General features: G+C 39.8%; 1 protein-coding gene and 1 long non-coding RNA gene across 3 annotated transcripts in view; one reads left to right on the forward strand and one right to left on the reverse strand.

Annotated features, from left to right (window-relative positions):
* Window positions 1-14,240, forward strand: part of MAML3 (mastermind like transcriptional coactivator 3) — a 397,119-nt gene that overhangs the window by 22,295 nt on the left and 360,584 nt on the right. The gene's annotated exons all lie outside the window — the stretch shown is intronic.
* Window positions 5,929-14,240, reverse strand: part of LOC145720111 (uncharacterized) — a 29,253-nt gene continuing 20,941 nt past the window's right edge. Inside the window, exon 3 of the long non-coding RNA XR_014142847.1 lies at window positions 5,929-5,967. This is a non-coding gene — a long non-coding RNA (uncharacterized LOC145720111). The remainder of the gene's footprint in view (window positions 5,968-14,240) is intronic.

Consider the following 14,240-nt stretch of genomic DNA (forward strand, 5'->3'; position numbering starts at 1 on the left):
CTCATTGAAGTGGGATAAATAACAAAAAGCTTTTCACATGTAGTATACTATCTAGCATATTCTTATATATGTAGCCATTTTTTCTGTCCCCTGTGTCCACCCCCTTTGGGCAAGCATATTTTCTCTTTCGTTCTCTCTGAGTAGTTTTGACAGGCATACGGAAAGACAGAAGAAGGCCTCAGAATTAAGTCAACTTCACATTGTTTTGCTAACAACTTACGTTCACGTTCTTTTATGACTCCGAGGTGAAAGATAAAAGTTACTCCAATCAAATTAAAGGACTAGCCAACTTAACTTGGTTGCGTTTAATGTTCGCTGTTGGCCTGGGGACTACACAGGGGATTCTATTGCTGTGATGCACCAGTGTGCTTTTTGTCTCGTGCCACAATTAACCAAGCCAAACCCCAAAACAACAAAAACAACTTATCTGCTTGGCTTTATGTTCGCAGATAAAAGATTTTTTCTAGGGGCGCCGGGGTGGCTCAGTTGGTTAAGCGACTGCCTTCGGCTCAGGTCATGATCCTGGAGTCCCGGGATCGAGTCCCGCATCGGGCTCCCTGCTCGGCGGGGAGTCTGCTTCTCCCTCTGACTCTCTTCCCTCTCATGCTCTCTGTCTCTCATTCTCTCTCTTGCAAATAAATAAAATCTTAAAAAAAAAAAAAAAGATTTTTTCTAAGTGAACGGTTTTTTTCATCTCTCCCTTGTGTCTGTGCTTTAGCTAACACCTACTTGGACTTCTTATTGAGGTCGTGTCCACCACTGTAGATTCATTAGAACGGTGACACATATTAGGGTGTTTCCATTGTAGATGACCACTCAGGCTTTGGCTCCTTTAGTTGCAGTGCTGGTAGGCCCTCAGCCTGAAAATTCCTCCTGTTCTCCTTTTCCTTTCTAACTGTTTCAGCTCTTCTGCAAACAGAGACCCAGCCTGTCTTTCCAGAGGGCCAGGGGAAATTATTAAGAAGGATAAATCTACCCTTTCTGTTGCCTTCACCTTTTGAAAAATGCGTTTGGCAGTCAAAATCAGTTTTACCTGAATTTGATGAAAAATAGTTTTCTCATTCAGAGAAAGAAGGTGTGTGTTGGAGTTGGGGTGTATGTGTTTGTTTATTTTTATTTTATTATTTATTTATTTATTTTTAAAAGATTTTTATTTATTTATTTGACAGAGAGAGACACAGCGAGAGAGGGAACATAAGCAGGGGGAGTGGGAGAGGGAGAGGGAGAAGCAGCCTTCCCACGGAGCAAGGAGCCCGATACGGGGCTCGATCCCAGGATCCTGGGATCATGACTTGAGCTGAAGGCAGACGCCTAACGACTGAGCCACCCAGGCAGCCTATTTTTTATTTTTTTTTTTAAAGATTTTATTTATTTAAGAGAGAGAGCAAGAGAGCATGAGTAGGCAGGAGGGGCAGAGGGAGAAGGAGAAGCAGACTCCCCACTGAGCAGGAAGCCTGACGTGAGGCTCAGGACCTGGAGGTCATGACCTGAGCTGAAGGCAGACGCTGTAACCGACTGAGCCACCCAGGCGCCCCGGGGTGTATGTGTTTAGAAATTTGGTTGAATTTTGGTTTTACCTCAGAATGGGACAGTGTATGCTTCTTAGCTGTTCCTTTATATGGCATCTTTGTGGCTTCCAGAATTTGCCATGGCCTGGAAGGGGGCTCCTATGGTCCTATCGATATAAAAAGTAGTAACAGTAACAGCTCGAATTTCCCGAGTGCCAGACCCTGTTTTAAATGCTTTATGTGTTACCAGCTCTTTCACATTTCCATAACCATCCTATGAGGCTGTTGTAATTATTGTTTCCATTTAAAAGGTGAGGCTACTGAGTCCCAAAGAGTTTTGATTACTTGCTAAGGTTGATGAGTGGTAGAACAGGGATTCAAACCCAGACAGTTTTGCTCCCGAGTATGTGTGACTAACTACTGTGTCTACTTGCTTCTCAGTGTTGGTCCTGGATTTAGGACTTTGGAAGACTGTTTACGTGTTGGTGGAGCATGGTTGAAAGGAGCTCTTAAAGGTCCACACCCAGGTGCTGCTTTTTACCATGTTTTCCCTGACTGGCTCTCTCCACTCTGCCCCGCCCTTAAGGACAGGGTGACATTTCTGGGTTGCTGGGGGCCAACTCTGAGTTGCCTGGCTCCTCCACGTGGCCTGATAGCCATGGGTGTTCTCAGAATGTACTGTCTACTTCTGTCAATTTATTCCTCTTCCAGTTTGCCAAAGTCAAAATTTTTTTAAGGCTTTGGGCACGAATCTCGAGGACCAGTGCAAGCTGCCTTTGGAGTTGTGCATGGTGAGAGTCCACGTGTGCGTACCCTTTTATGACGGCACAGAGAAAGCTTCCCCCAAAATGCCAGGTCCTCAACGTTGGGAGGAAGCTCCATAAAGGCAGGGATTTTGTCTCTTGTTCTCTGCTGTCTTCTGAGCCTGGAATAGTGCCTTGCACATAGTAGGTGCTCAATACACATCTGCGGATTCAATCTGATAGCCAAGTGTGGCTGTCCTTTGGCATAAGTTTTCCTCTCCAAGTTCCATACTTCCCTTTATGTGAACCCCAGAATTCTCTCATCCATGAATTTGTCTAAATCCTTGTTGAGCCTGTGAATGTTCTTGGCTTCTGCACCTCCTGAAGTGATGCATTCTCTATTTTCATGAAGAGATCTTGCCCCTTATGTGTCTTAAAGCACCCTTCAGAAACAAAGGTGGGAGGCGAAGTTTGGAGCAGACCAGAGGGGAATATGGAGAAATGAGGGGGCAGAAGAAAGTCAGGGCCCAAGGGAAGGGGCTCACTGAGGAGAAGAGGAGGAGTCAGTCTCAGCACTTAGGTCTCGATGTGCTGCTGATGCCGTCTTTGAGGCAATGGCAGTGATTCTGTAAGTTAGCGAGATAATTTAGCGAAGTCTTATTTGGTGGGGGCAGTGGCTCAAAGGTTTGATGACACAGTCGGTTCTTTTGACCTTCATTCATGGTCAGCTCCTGATACACACATACAATTTTAGGAACTAAGTGACGTATGTGTGGAGGCTTGGCTTGTGTTCTGGTGAATAGTGTCCTTAATATTAAATCTCTCTGCCTTTAGTTAAGTTATTCAGTATGTGGGCCTCAGTTTCCTTATCTGTAAAGCACGGGTAACAGGAGTTATATTTTCATAGTGCTAATGTGAGGACTGAGAGATAGAATTCTTGTGGAATTCTCAGTGAAGGTCTGGATACACAATAAGCGTTCTATAAATATCAGCTGTATGATTAGCACATCACCAAGATGCCCACTGTTGTGCCTCGTGATGGTAGGCTTAGCAGGTAGCCAACATACTTCCTCCAAAAAAAAAAAAAAAAGCATGACTCTGAGTGTGTGGTGGGTGTTGTAAGGAGGGGTTGAGCTTGTGCTGATTTTCTTGTACTTCATGTGTGGAAAATAGTTGACATGTGTGGACCCCATTGCAGTGACTTTCAATGTGAGTCCAGATTCCTTCAGCACTTTCTGTTGGTGTCATTCATTTTTGACTTGCCATATATTGTCTTCCATCATTGACCATTCACATGGCACCTTTCATGAGCCAGATGCTGGGCTAAGCACTGAAGTGACAGCTGCAACTGGGCCACCACCTGGAGGAGCTTGAAGAAGTTTTGGGTGGATGAAGGTTGGAGGTGGGAAATATGGGGCATAAGTGGGGAATCATGAGTTGTTTAGTGTTGAAACAGAAGGGTCAGGGCAGAAAGTGGTGGGGGAAGAGGCTGGTAAGATAGGCAGGTATTAGGAGGCAGTGGGCCTCATATGTCATGCTCAAGAGCTTAAAACCTATGATATAGGTGAAGAGATACTATCAAAGGGTTGTAAAACAAGGAAGTAATGCAGTCCGTAGGCATTAGGTAAAGCAGTCTGTTGACCATATGAAAGATGGATTTGAGACAAGGACTGGAGGCAGGGAGGTTTCTAATTTGGGTGGTGGCTTCATTACTCAGTATAAGAAATGCCTGAGGTTTAGGCAGGAAGATGGTCAGTTGATCTTTGGAAATGCAAAGTTTAATCCTGAAGGGATGTCCAATAATCATTTGGATATATAGGCCTAGAATTTAGCCCAGGGGTCCTGAGTTGCAGGTATAGGCATTGAAGATGCTTAAAACTTCAGAGTGAATGAAGTTGGTGAAGGGTATATAAGGACCAGACAGTGCCCTGGGATTTGGCAACTGGAAGCTCCTGGCTTTGCGTCAAAGTAGTTGCAGTGGGACGGTGTGCAGAGGTAGTGGATGAGAAGTGTGGAGAGGAGGGGCTGGTTTGACCGGAAAAAAACAGCATGCACAGAGAGGTAGGGAGGTAGCTAGGAGCAGATCTCACATTCAAGAAAAGGGGCCCTTTTCAAGTAGTCGATAAGCCTCCCGGAGGCTGAGATATCTTGAGTGTTTGTGGTTATGTAGTTGTTTTTACAATTCCTATTACAGTCTACTACTATTACTATTATCTTAAAAGAGGGTCCATTAAATTGAGTTATAGCATTGCCTCTTTAAAACTTGTGCATTCTTCTCTACCTGGGAGTGATATGGTCAGTTGGTTTGCCCTGTATATATGTGTGTAATATAATATGGATTCTTGCGAAAGGAGAAGAGGAATAAAGCCATGTGATCACCAGTAAATTTTTTGTGGTGAATTCTTTATTGTTACTAAATATATACATTTTAATAGCCCTTTTTAAAAAAATAAATGGTCTTTTTTTTGGTATTTATTAGTTAAATATATTAATATTAGTATTAATTTCTGCTTTGATCTGAGGTGGAGTGTTTTTTAATAGAATCTGTATGCACTCAATGTCAAAACCTCAGGATGTTGAAAAATAAGCTGAAGTTGGGCTTAATTAAAAAACTGAAGTCGTTGCCCAGTTTCTTTAATTAAAGAACATTAGAGAATAATTAATTTCTATGAATTATTTCTTTTGGAAGAATCTGCCTCTTGTTCCTTATAGAATCTGATTCTTTGCATTGGATATAAGGCATCAGTTGAGTGGATATCCACCTGGGCAGACTTGCTTTGGTGGGAGTTTCAGACGCTGGACATGTTACTCTGTTCATGATCCCAGTCTAAGAACTCAGGATGCCCAAGGCTCTGCCGCCTGCACCGCTGGCTTTCCTGTGGTAGGGACAAGGTGTAATCTGTCTTTCCTAGGAGTTTACTAGCTAAAGGACTGAAGCAGGGTCAAGTCAAGACTGATCAGAGTTAGGGACACCTGGGTGGCTCAGTCGGTTAAGCGCCTGCCTTCGGCTCAGGTCATGATCCCGGGATCCTGGGATGGAGCCCCGCGTGGGTCTCCCTGCTCAATGGGGAGCCTGCTTCTCCCTCTCCCTCTACTGTTCACCCTACTTGTGCTCTCGCTCTCTGAAAAATAAATAAATAAAATCTTTTTTTTTTTTTTTTTAAAAAAAGACTAATCAGAGTTGGAAATAGGCATGGTAGCCATGAAAGTCCAAACACTAAACCTACCTTCCTTGGTTGTTCTGCTTTTTAAAGAAGCGCCTGGGCTTCTATGTTGTGATAGCTTCTGGCTTGTATTCTTTCATCTCGATTTTATTGTGCTTCTCAAGGATAACTTGTGTAGGGTCCCTAGGCTCTTGAGAGAGCACTTTGTAGTGGTTTTTACCTCTTTCCAAATTAAGAGAGACTTGGAAATGTCTGAGTGTTTTTCCCTTCTAGAGGCCGTCCCACCAGATGCAGTCAGTGCAGTTTAAGGAGGTGGCATCCCTGAATTAGGGGTTGCATACTGCCCTCAGCACCTGCTAGGAGGTGTAAGCCAACGTGGGTTTGGTCTAGGTGCATTTCAGGGCTAATCAAGAAGGTAGTGTCATGGGAATTTTGTCAGAGTAGCTATCATTTTTTAGCTCTCATGGGTTTCAAAATGCTGACACATACCTGACAAGTGTGCGGAGTGGTGGATGAAGACTAGATGTTCAGGCAGCCTCAAGGAAACTTTGGCTAGAAAAGGCAGAATGCATGATTGTTAAAAACCTCAGAGGAGAGGGTAGAGGTAGACCTGCTGGAAGGAAAAGCATTTTGACTACTCAAGTTGGAAGTTTGAGAAGAGAGAAAACTAGTTAAGTGGTTATTGGGGTTTGTAGTAAAAAGTGACACAATGAAATGTTATTTGTCTTGAGGCTGAACAAAAAAGACCACTTGCTCTACCCCGAAAACCTTACAAAGATTTTTTTTCCTGTCCTCCCCTCACTTTTTAAAAATTTGTGAGTTCTCTCTCACCTCCCCATCTTCATTTCATTATTTAGAGGGTCTATTCGGTGCCCACCTCCACAAAAAGAAATCAGCCATCTTTTAAAGATGTTGCCCCACAAAATTGAATTAATTTTTTTTTTTACTCTTTAAGTGCTTCATCTCACCCAGATCTAAATGGTGGGAGTAAGGGTGGACTTCAAACATGATTTTTTCTGGTGAGGTGGGCCGTGCTGTACTTTTTTTTCTGTCACTGGAAAGGGAAGTCTTCTGAATGGATCAGACTTAGGAACCAGAACATAGTAGACCTAATGAAAGTTACATTTGAGAATGAGAGAAGGGGAGTGGTGGTATATGAAATATATTTAAGAAGTTCACCTACCTGGACATCTTAGAACAATCAATTTCTCCACTTTTTTTTTTTTTTTTTAAATTCTAGTGTAGTTAACATATAGTGTTATATTAGTTTCAGGTATATAATATAGTGATTCAGCAGTTCCAGTCCTCATCAAGATAAGTGTATTCTTAATCCCCTTCACCTATTTCATCCATTGCCCCCCCCTTTGGTAACTGTCTGTTTTCTATAGTTAAGAGTTTGTTTTTTGGTTTGTCTCATTTTTTCCCCTTTGTTCATTTGTTTTATTTCTTAAATTCCACATATGAGTGAAATCATATGGTATTTGTATTTCTCTGACTGACTTATTTTGCTTAGCATTATACTCTCTAGATCTATCCTCCATCCATGTGTTGCAAATGGCAAGATGTCATTCTTTTTTATGGCTGAATAATGTTCCATTGTATATATACACCACATCTTCTTTATCCGTTCATCTACTGATGGATACTTGGGCTGCTTCCAAAGTTTGGCTATTGTAAATAATGCTATTATAAACATTGGGGTGCATATATCCCTTCAAATTAGTGTTTTTGTATTCTTTGGGTAAATACCCAGTAGTGTGATTGCTGGACCATAGGGCATTTCTGTTTTTAATTGTTTGAGGAACCTCCATACTGTCTTCCACAGTGGCTGCACTAGTTTGCATTCCCACCAACAGTAATTGCTCATCTATTTTTTTTAATAAAGATTTTATTTATTTATTTGACAGAGAGAGAGAGAGCAGGAACACAAGCAGGGGGAGTGGGAGAGGGAGAAGCAGACTCCCTGCTGAGCAGGGAGCCCAATGTGGGGCTCGATCCCAGGATCCTGGGATCATGACCTCAGCCGAAGGCAGATGCTTAACGACGGAGCCACCCAGGCACCCCTGCTCATCTTTTTAAAAACTTTAAAAACTGCATCTTTGTTAAAAAAATTACTCATAACTCCACTATTCAGAGGTGACATGCTATGAAATTGAGGTATAACTTTTCAGATCTTATTTTATTCTGTGTGTGTAGACATATATGTACCTTTACCCTTTTTCCAAATCTCCAATCCCTTATAATTAATTTTATAGTTTATTTTGTATGGATTTTTGTAAGCCAAAAATCTTTGTAAATCTTTTTTGGGACGAGGTGGGACTAAATAAATATGGAGTCACAATGTATGTAGTATAAAAAGTAAATGTGATCCAGATTGTGCCATTTCTTTTCTGATGGTAGCTATTTCTTTAAGAAAGCTATAGAGCTTTACCTGGGAAAAAGTTTGAAATGCTCAAAATTTCTATTTCTGTCTTATTATGATATCATGACCATATTGGTTTAATAGAGAGTAGGAAGAGTGGAGGATGAGATCGTAAGAAAAGTATTTCAGGAAAGCTCAAACCTTATCAGTAGGACCAAAACCCTTAAGTACTTGAAGTACTTGCAGATATTTACTTAATATTTAGTTAAATATTGCTGTGCTTTATTTTAGAAATGGTGATACTTTCAGCTTTACAGAATGGTTTTACTAAATGGATTCAAGGTTGATTATTCCTGTCATTGGAGTGCTTTTCTTTAGATAAGTAGTTCGTCTCAGCATCCTTTTAAGTATAAATATCTCTAGTATATTTTCTAAATTTTGTTTGGGTTTTTAAAACTTGACCCAGATGGCACATTGAGGGAACAAAATCAATTAATTAAATAAAGTCTCTTGGTAAGATCTTTTTTTGCTTTGCCATATTGCGTCTCTGTCAACACACGTAAATCAGTGGTTAGTGTATAAAAATAGAGGCTTTCCCCTCACTTCCAGAGTCCACGGAGCCTGACACCTCTTTTTTCCTTTCAATATGGTGGTCTAGTCGTGATTGCCAACCAAAGAGTATTTATCGATTTCGGGAGAATATCCGAACTTATTATTAAAATCAAGGTAAAAACAGGTTATGTTGTAAAGTGGACCAGATAGTTTTCTAAAGCTTAAAGGTCAGATTATTAATTTGACAATAAGGGGTCTTTAACATTTTAAATTTTACCTGGGCCATGGTGAGTCCCAGTAAAACATTAATATTTGAACCTTGTTGGCACAACTAGAGGCAGACAGATCTCCCTGCTTCAGAGACCACTGTGTAAAATAAAACAAACAAAAGCTTTAAGAAGCCAAGAAATTGAGTCTGAGCTCATCATAGTTTATGTGTTCAAATGAAAATGACTTTGCCTTTTGATGTTTCTCTCTACAGCATATCCAGTGGCAGAATTTTCCATAAAATAGCTCTTCCTTAAACTTAGAAAAATGCAGGCTATATTAAAAGCTTAATGTTAAGTCTGTCCCTTAGTCTGGATTCAGTGTTTTTAGCTCAAAAGCTTTGCTTTGTATTGGACATACATTTTCCCTAAAACCAATGTGTTGTTGTTGTTGTTGTTGTTGTTTAAATAATAGTTAAAGCTCACCACAATGTTACCCATTCCTAAGGATGCTGTTGAGTTGCAAACTGAACGTTACTGTGATTCTTTAGCTCTTGGAACAAGAGGTGAAAGACACCTTTTCTCTATCTGTTGGTAATTTTAACATGAAAAGTGAGAGTGAAAAGAACAGTTAATAACATAATTCCTATGTTTCTCCATGAGAAAAAAAGATTAAGGAGAAATATTAGATCTTAGCTGTGACCAGTCTTCATAGGGAAACAGATTAATTCTAATGGACCAACTGTTTCTAAAATTAGAACTGTGGGGAAAGAATTATATGCAACAAAATGCACAAGATTAATGTGGAAGCAGGATGCCTATGGATTGGGTACTCTTAAAATATTAATCTACATTAGATACATTTGCACAGTTCCCTGTTATCAATAAAGAAATAGAGAAACAAGAAGGATATCAGTTTAATCAAAGGTTTCATTAATTTGTCTTTGGTTAATAACTACTTTTATAAGACATCATCTAGCTTGGATGTGCGGCTTTTTGTATAAGGTATGGGTAGTAACCTGTAATTTAGTACTGCTTGTTACTCATTAGGAGAGGCACTCAGATTCATATGGTAGGCGTTACACTTTGGTTAGCTTTTAACCTCAGGAGACAGACTTGATTGTGATTGGAAGTCTGTTTTCAATCCCACGGTAATTATTAATTTGATTCTCTGGAATAGCTAATAGTAGTTGACAAAACGGAGAGATTCAGAGATGTTTGACCACAGAAGAGTGCCTGTCTTCAAATGCATAAATATTGGACATCCCAAAGTGTCTCTTCAGAGGGTACTATTGAAAAAGTCTGCAATGACTTTACTTAGTCAACTAAATGAACCACCAGTTCATACCCATCACTGGATTGTGAAGTTTGAGGAAGAAAGGTGAGAAAAATGTTTCTCAGAAGGTATCAAATTGGTTGAATTAAATTATTTCTTTCAAATGTAAGTCTTTAATGGCTGAATCTAGCCATGTCATCTGAAATGGAAACTATTTTTTTTTTTTTAATTTAAGTAATCTCTACCCCCAACATGGGTCTTGAACTCACAACCCTAAGATCAAGAGTCACATGCCAGCTAGGTGCCCCTCATGTCACCTGAAATGAGTAGACAAATGGTTACAATGCCATCTCTAGCGTATGTACTAAGCTTGTTGATTGCAGTAACATCTTTTAAAATGGTCTCTAAAACGTGTTATGTAGTGGAAAACTAAGTAGGTTTTTCTATCAGGTAAGACTGGAGCTGAGGACAAGATCTTGAGGTTGATCTTATCAGGGTGAATTTTGGAAACACCCTTATACCACACCTATCTTTTGCCTTGAATACTGTGGGAAAACCTGTCGTAGACTTTTTAGAGTTTTTGAATGTATATTGGAGCCACCTTTAACTGAAACTGCTGCTAACTACCATTCTTCTAGCTGACAAGCCTACATTGATTTCCAAATTCCTTGTCAAAAAATAGTTTGGTTGATTTAGATGACTACATTTAGAATGTCGGAGCCTGTGTCCTTCCCCTGTGTGCCATCGGAGGCCTTAGCAGGAGGGAGAGAATCCGGTCAACCTGGATCACTTGATCAGAAGTGGCTCTTGTGTATGTTATTTTTGCAGTTGAAGAGTGTTCTGCTTTCTTCCCCTGCTATAGCTTGTTCAATTCCAGTGGGCTGTAATATAAATATTGACCAGAAGAATAAGTCAGAACTGTCCAAAATATTTTCAATGTTATATACTTCTATTTTATTAGGAACTCATCTTTTTCATGCTGAAATATAGATGCTCCACAATGATAGTCAAGGTTACAGTTCCACTACCAGATCCTCATATGTATTATTATTATTATTATTATTATTAGCTAATACTTTTATGGTACTTCCTGTGTACCAGACACTATTTTCCGCACTTATTAACTCATTTAATCTTCAGAACAATCAATGAGGTAGGAGTATTTACAGATGAAGAAACTGAGGCACAGAAAGGCTAAGTGACTTGACCAAGGTCATACAACTAGTAAATGGTAGAACTGTGGTTTGAACTCAGGCAGTCTGGTTCCAGAGTCTGTGCTCAAGAGTATTATTTAAAAAAAAAAACTGAACACAGCTTTTTCTTTTTTCCACAGGAAAAACCCTAAAATATTTTGTCTTATGGGTTGTGGCTGATTATCAGAGAGAAAATATTTTGTGCCAAGTGTTCAGCTGTAGTATCTGAAGAAGTTCCTGTTGTAGATGTCATGATTCTCAGTTTAGAACATTTTTTTTAATCCTTTTTTTTTAAGAATTTTATTTATTTATTTGACAGAAAGAGAGAGATCACAAGAGGCAGAGGGAGGGGGACCCTGATGTGGGACTTGATCCCAGGACCCCGAGATCATGACCTGAGCCGAAGGCAAATGCTTAACTGACTGAGCCCCCAGGTGCCCCTCATTTTAGAACATTCTAAAAAATGAATTTAGTGTGTTATTTAAGTTCTCAGTTTCTTTTGTGTATTTGCATATATTATTAGGTATGGTTATCTGTGAGAAGCCTTAAAAACAAGTACATATAAACGACCGTGAGAATTACCAGGTAAACTTTTTAATCTAAACTGTTGACCTCTGATACTGTCTGATGTACTTAGGGAACCTGTTTGGCTCCTTTGATAATCTCAGGCTTTTGTAACTTTATTAAGGATATAGCTATAATTTAGAAACTTCTAATTTGTATTTTAATGAAACCTGGGAAGGTGGCATCAGATGAGACCAGTTTCTCTATTCCCTATTTATGATTTTGATGTGTTCTATGAATTTTTTTAAAAAGTGTCTATTTTACAAAAGATTTCTGATTTGGAATATCCTCTTTGTTACTGATGGATCATTTGAATATTTTCTTAAGGAAATAAATATTCTCTCAACTTTTTAAGTTCTTTGTTTAGGATATGATTAAAAACATAAAATTGCTTTCAAATTTCACTTTATTTTCGGAGATTAGATTTTCATGTAGTCAGCAGCCTTAAGTAAAAGTATATATTTAGGAATTCTCCTTATTAGAAATACCTTTTAAAAGTCTTACTTGAGAGAGAATAATGAGTGTTTAAGAAAATATGAGGGAAGTATTTAGATCAATATAATTAGGAACTCCAAACATTTGCTTTTTTTTAAGAAGTCTCCATGCCCAGTATGGGGCTTGAACTCACGACCCTAAGATCAGGAGTCACAAGCTCTACTGACTGAGCCAGGGAGGTGCCCCATGCTTTTGGATTATAGTAAATAAGATATAAAATAATGGCCTTCCCCATAATTAGGATTTTGCTTGTATTAAGACCCTAAAAATCACCAGAGATCACATTAAGGGTAAAAGAGGAGACAAATCTGCATTTTGAGAGCAAAAAGGAGAACTTTTTTTATTCTGCTAAGGAAGAGGGAAGAGTCTGGAACCAGGCATGTTCTGCAAGCTAGAGATCCTGCCGTGAGTCGAGGAGCGTCAGTTATTAGTGAGAGGCACTCAGAGCCCGTGTTGTGGAAGGTGATTTCAGCAGCTGAATCTGTGTCGGTGGGTAAAGTGCCCTAAAAAGTCTCATCTGTGAGGGGAGATGTAAATCCACAGTGCTAGCTCTTCGTCATCAATATCCATCCCGTGACACTTTTTTAACAAGATAAGTGGTACTGATTCAATTTGGTTGACTTCCTTCAAACCTGCTGCAGTTTCAGTTGAGTGAAGCATGATTCACTTCCTGCCCTGTAAGGTGTAAACCAGGTCTCAGGGTTTAGCCTGGAAGTGGCCAAAGCCATGGAGGATGGAGGAAATGGCGACTTGTGAAGCAGTGGGGTTGGTGCGGGGGGCGGGGGGCACTGTTAGTGTGGTAGTTTCCAGCCTGACTTGAGAAGGAATTGAATCCTCAGGGCATCCAAGAGACAGTTGGGTCCACGTAACTTGTGTTTCCTTTTGTGTTTCCTTGTCAGGCTCCCTGTCATTGTACTTAAGTAGAGTAGACACCCTCTTGATTGTTGACGACTGGCAGTTGTCCTGAACATGTAGGAGCAATGTTCTGTGTGTGAGTGTCTTCCCCAAGAGACTACATGAACAACACTTAAGGGCCAGTTCTGAGGAAGGAGCTCCATGAATCTTAAAGTACAAAAGGGCTGATTCTCTGGGGACCCTGGATATAGGAGGGCGTTTTTTGGGACACATGAAAAAAAGCAAAAATTCAGAATATAGAGTACAGTATGACTTAATTAGTTTAATCTCATCTCAGATGTCCAGAATTTGTGATAATTGTAATATGGCTTTTAACCTTATATGAAAGAGATCAGTAAACAAATGAACAGAGTAAGTAGGGGAGGACATTTAACCCACTAAATAAAATAACCTGGGGACGCCTGGGTGGCTCAGTGAGTTAAGCATGGGACTCTTGATTTCGGCTCAAATCATGATCTCAGGGTCCTGGGATCGAGGCCTGTGTGGGGCTCTGCTCTCAGCAGAGTCTGCTTAAGATTCTCTCCCTCTTTCCCTCTCCCCACTGGCACGCGCTCTCTAAAATAGATGAATAAATCTTTAAAAATAAAATAAAATAAACTTTTTATTTAGAATCATTTGTTTTTTTTGAATAGGGAACGATAAAATAATTGCAAATAAAATCATCAAAGTGCAAAGTTGTTAAAAGGACATGTATTTAGCAGATATTTGTTGTTTGGACAGTTGTATTTAATTTTTTTTTAAGATTTTTATTTATTTATTTGACAGAGAGAGACACAGCGAGAGAGGGAACACAAGCAGGGGGAGTGGGAGGGGGAGCCTGATGCGGGGCTCGATCCCAGGATCCTGAGATCATGACCTGAGCCGAAGGCATACGCTTAACGACTGAACCACCCAGGCACCCCAAGTACAGTTGTATTTATTTGGAAGTAGTTCCTACTTTTAATTCTACTTTTTATTAGTCCGTGTCACCTTATCTTCAGTTAGTGTGAATTAGTAGATATTTTCTATATTTAAATTGACATCTGTATTTCCCGTGACTTTGTGTATTTGCTGGGGAAACCCATATTAACACCTAGCTTTAAGAAGGATGATTTTTGCATTATAAAGAAGAATCTTAATTTCTTAAAGTCTCCACCATGTTATTCATTTAATGGCAAGATTTCCCCATATAAATGTTTGGTTATTTGTGTTCAGTTTTTCAGAAACACGTCAACTGCATAAATCGAGTGTACTTTGTGCTCTTTATGCATCAGTTTCCAGTT

The sequence above is a fragment of the Leptonychotes weddellii genome, chromosome 2 (genome assembly GCF_054177405.1).
Source record: "Leptonychotes weddellii isolate Sample4059 chromosome 2, ASM5417740v2, whole genome shotgun sequence".
In the NCBI taxonomy this organism is placed as follows: domain Eukaryota; kingdom Metazoa; phylum Chordata; class Mammalia; order Carnivora; family Phocidae; genus Leptonychotes; species Leptonychotes weddellii.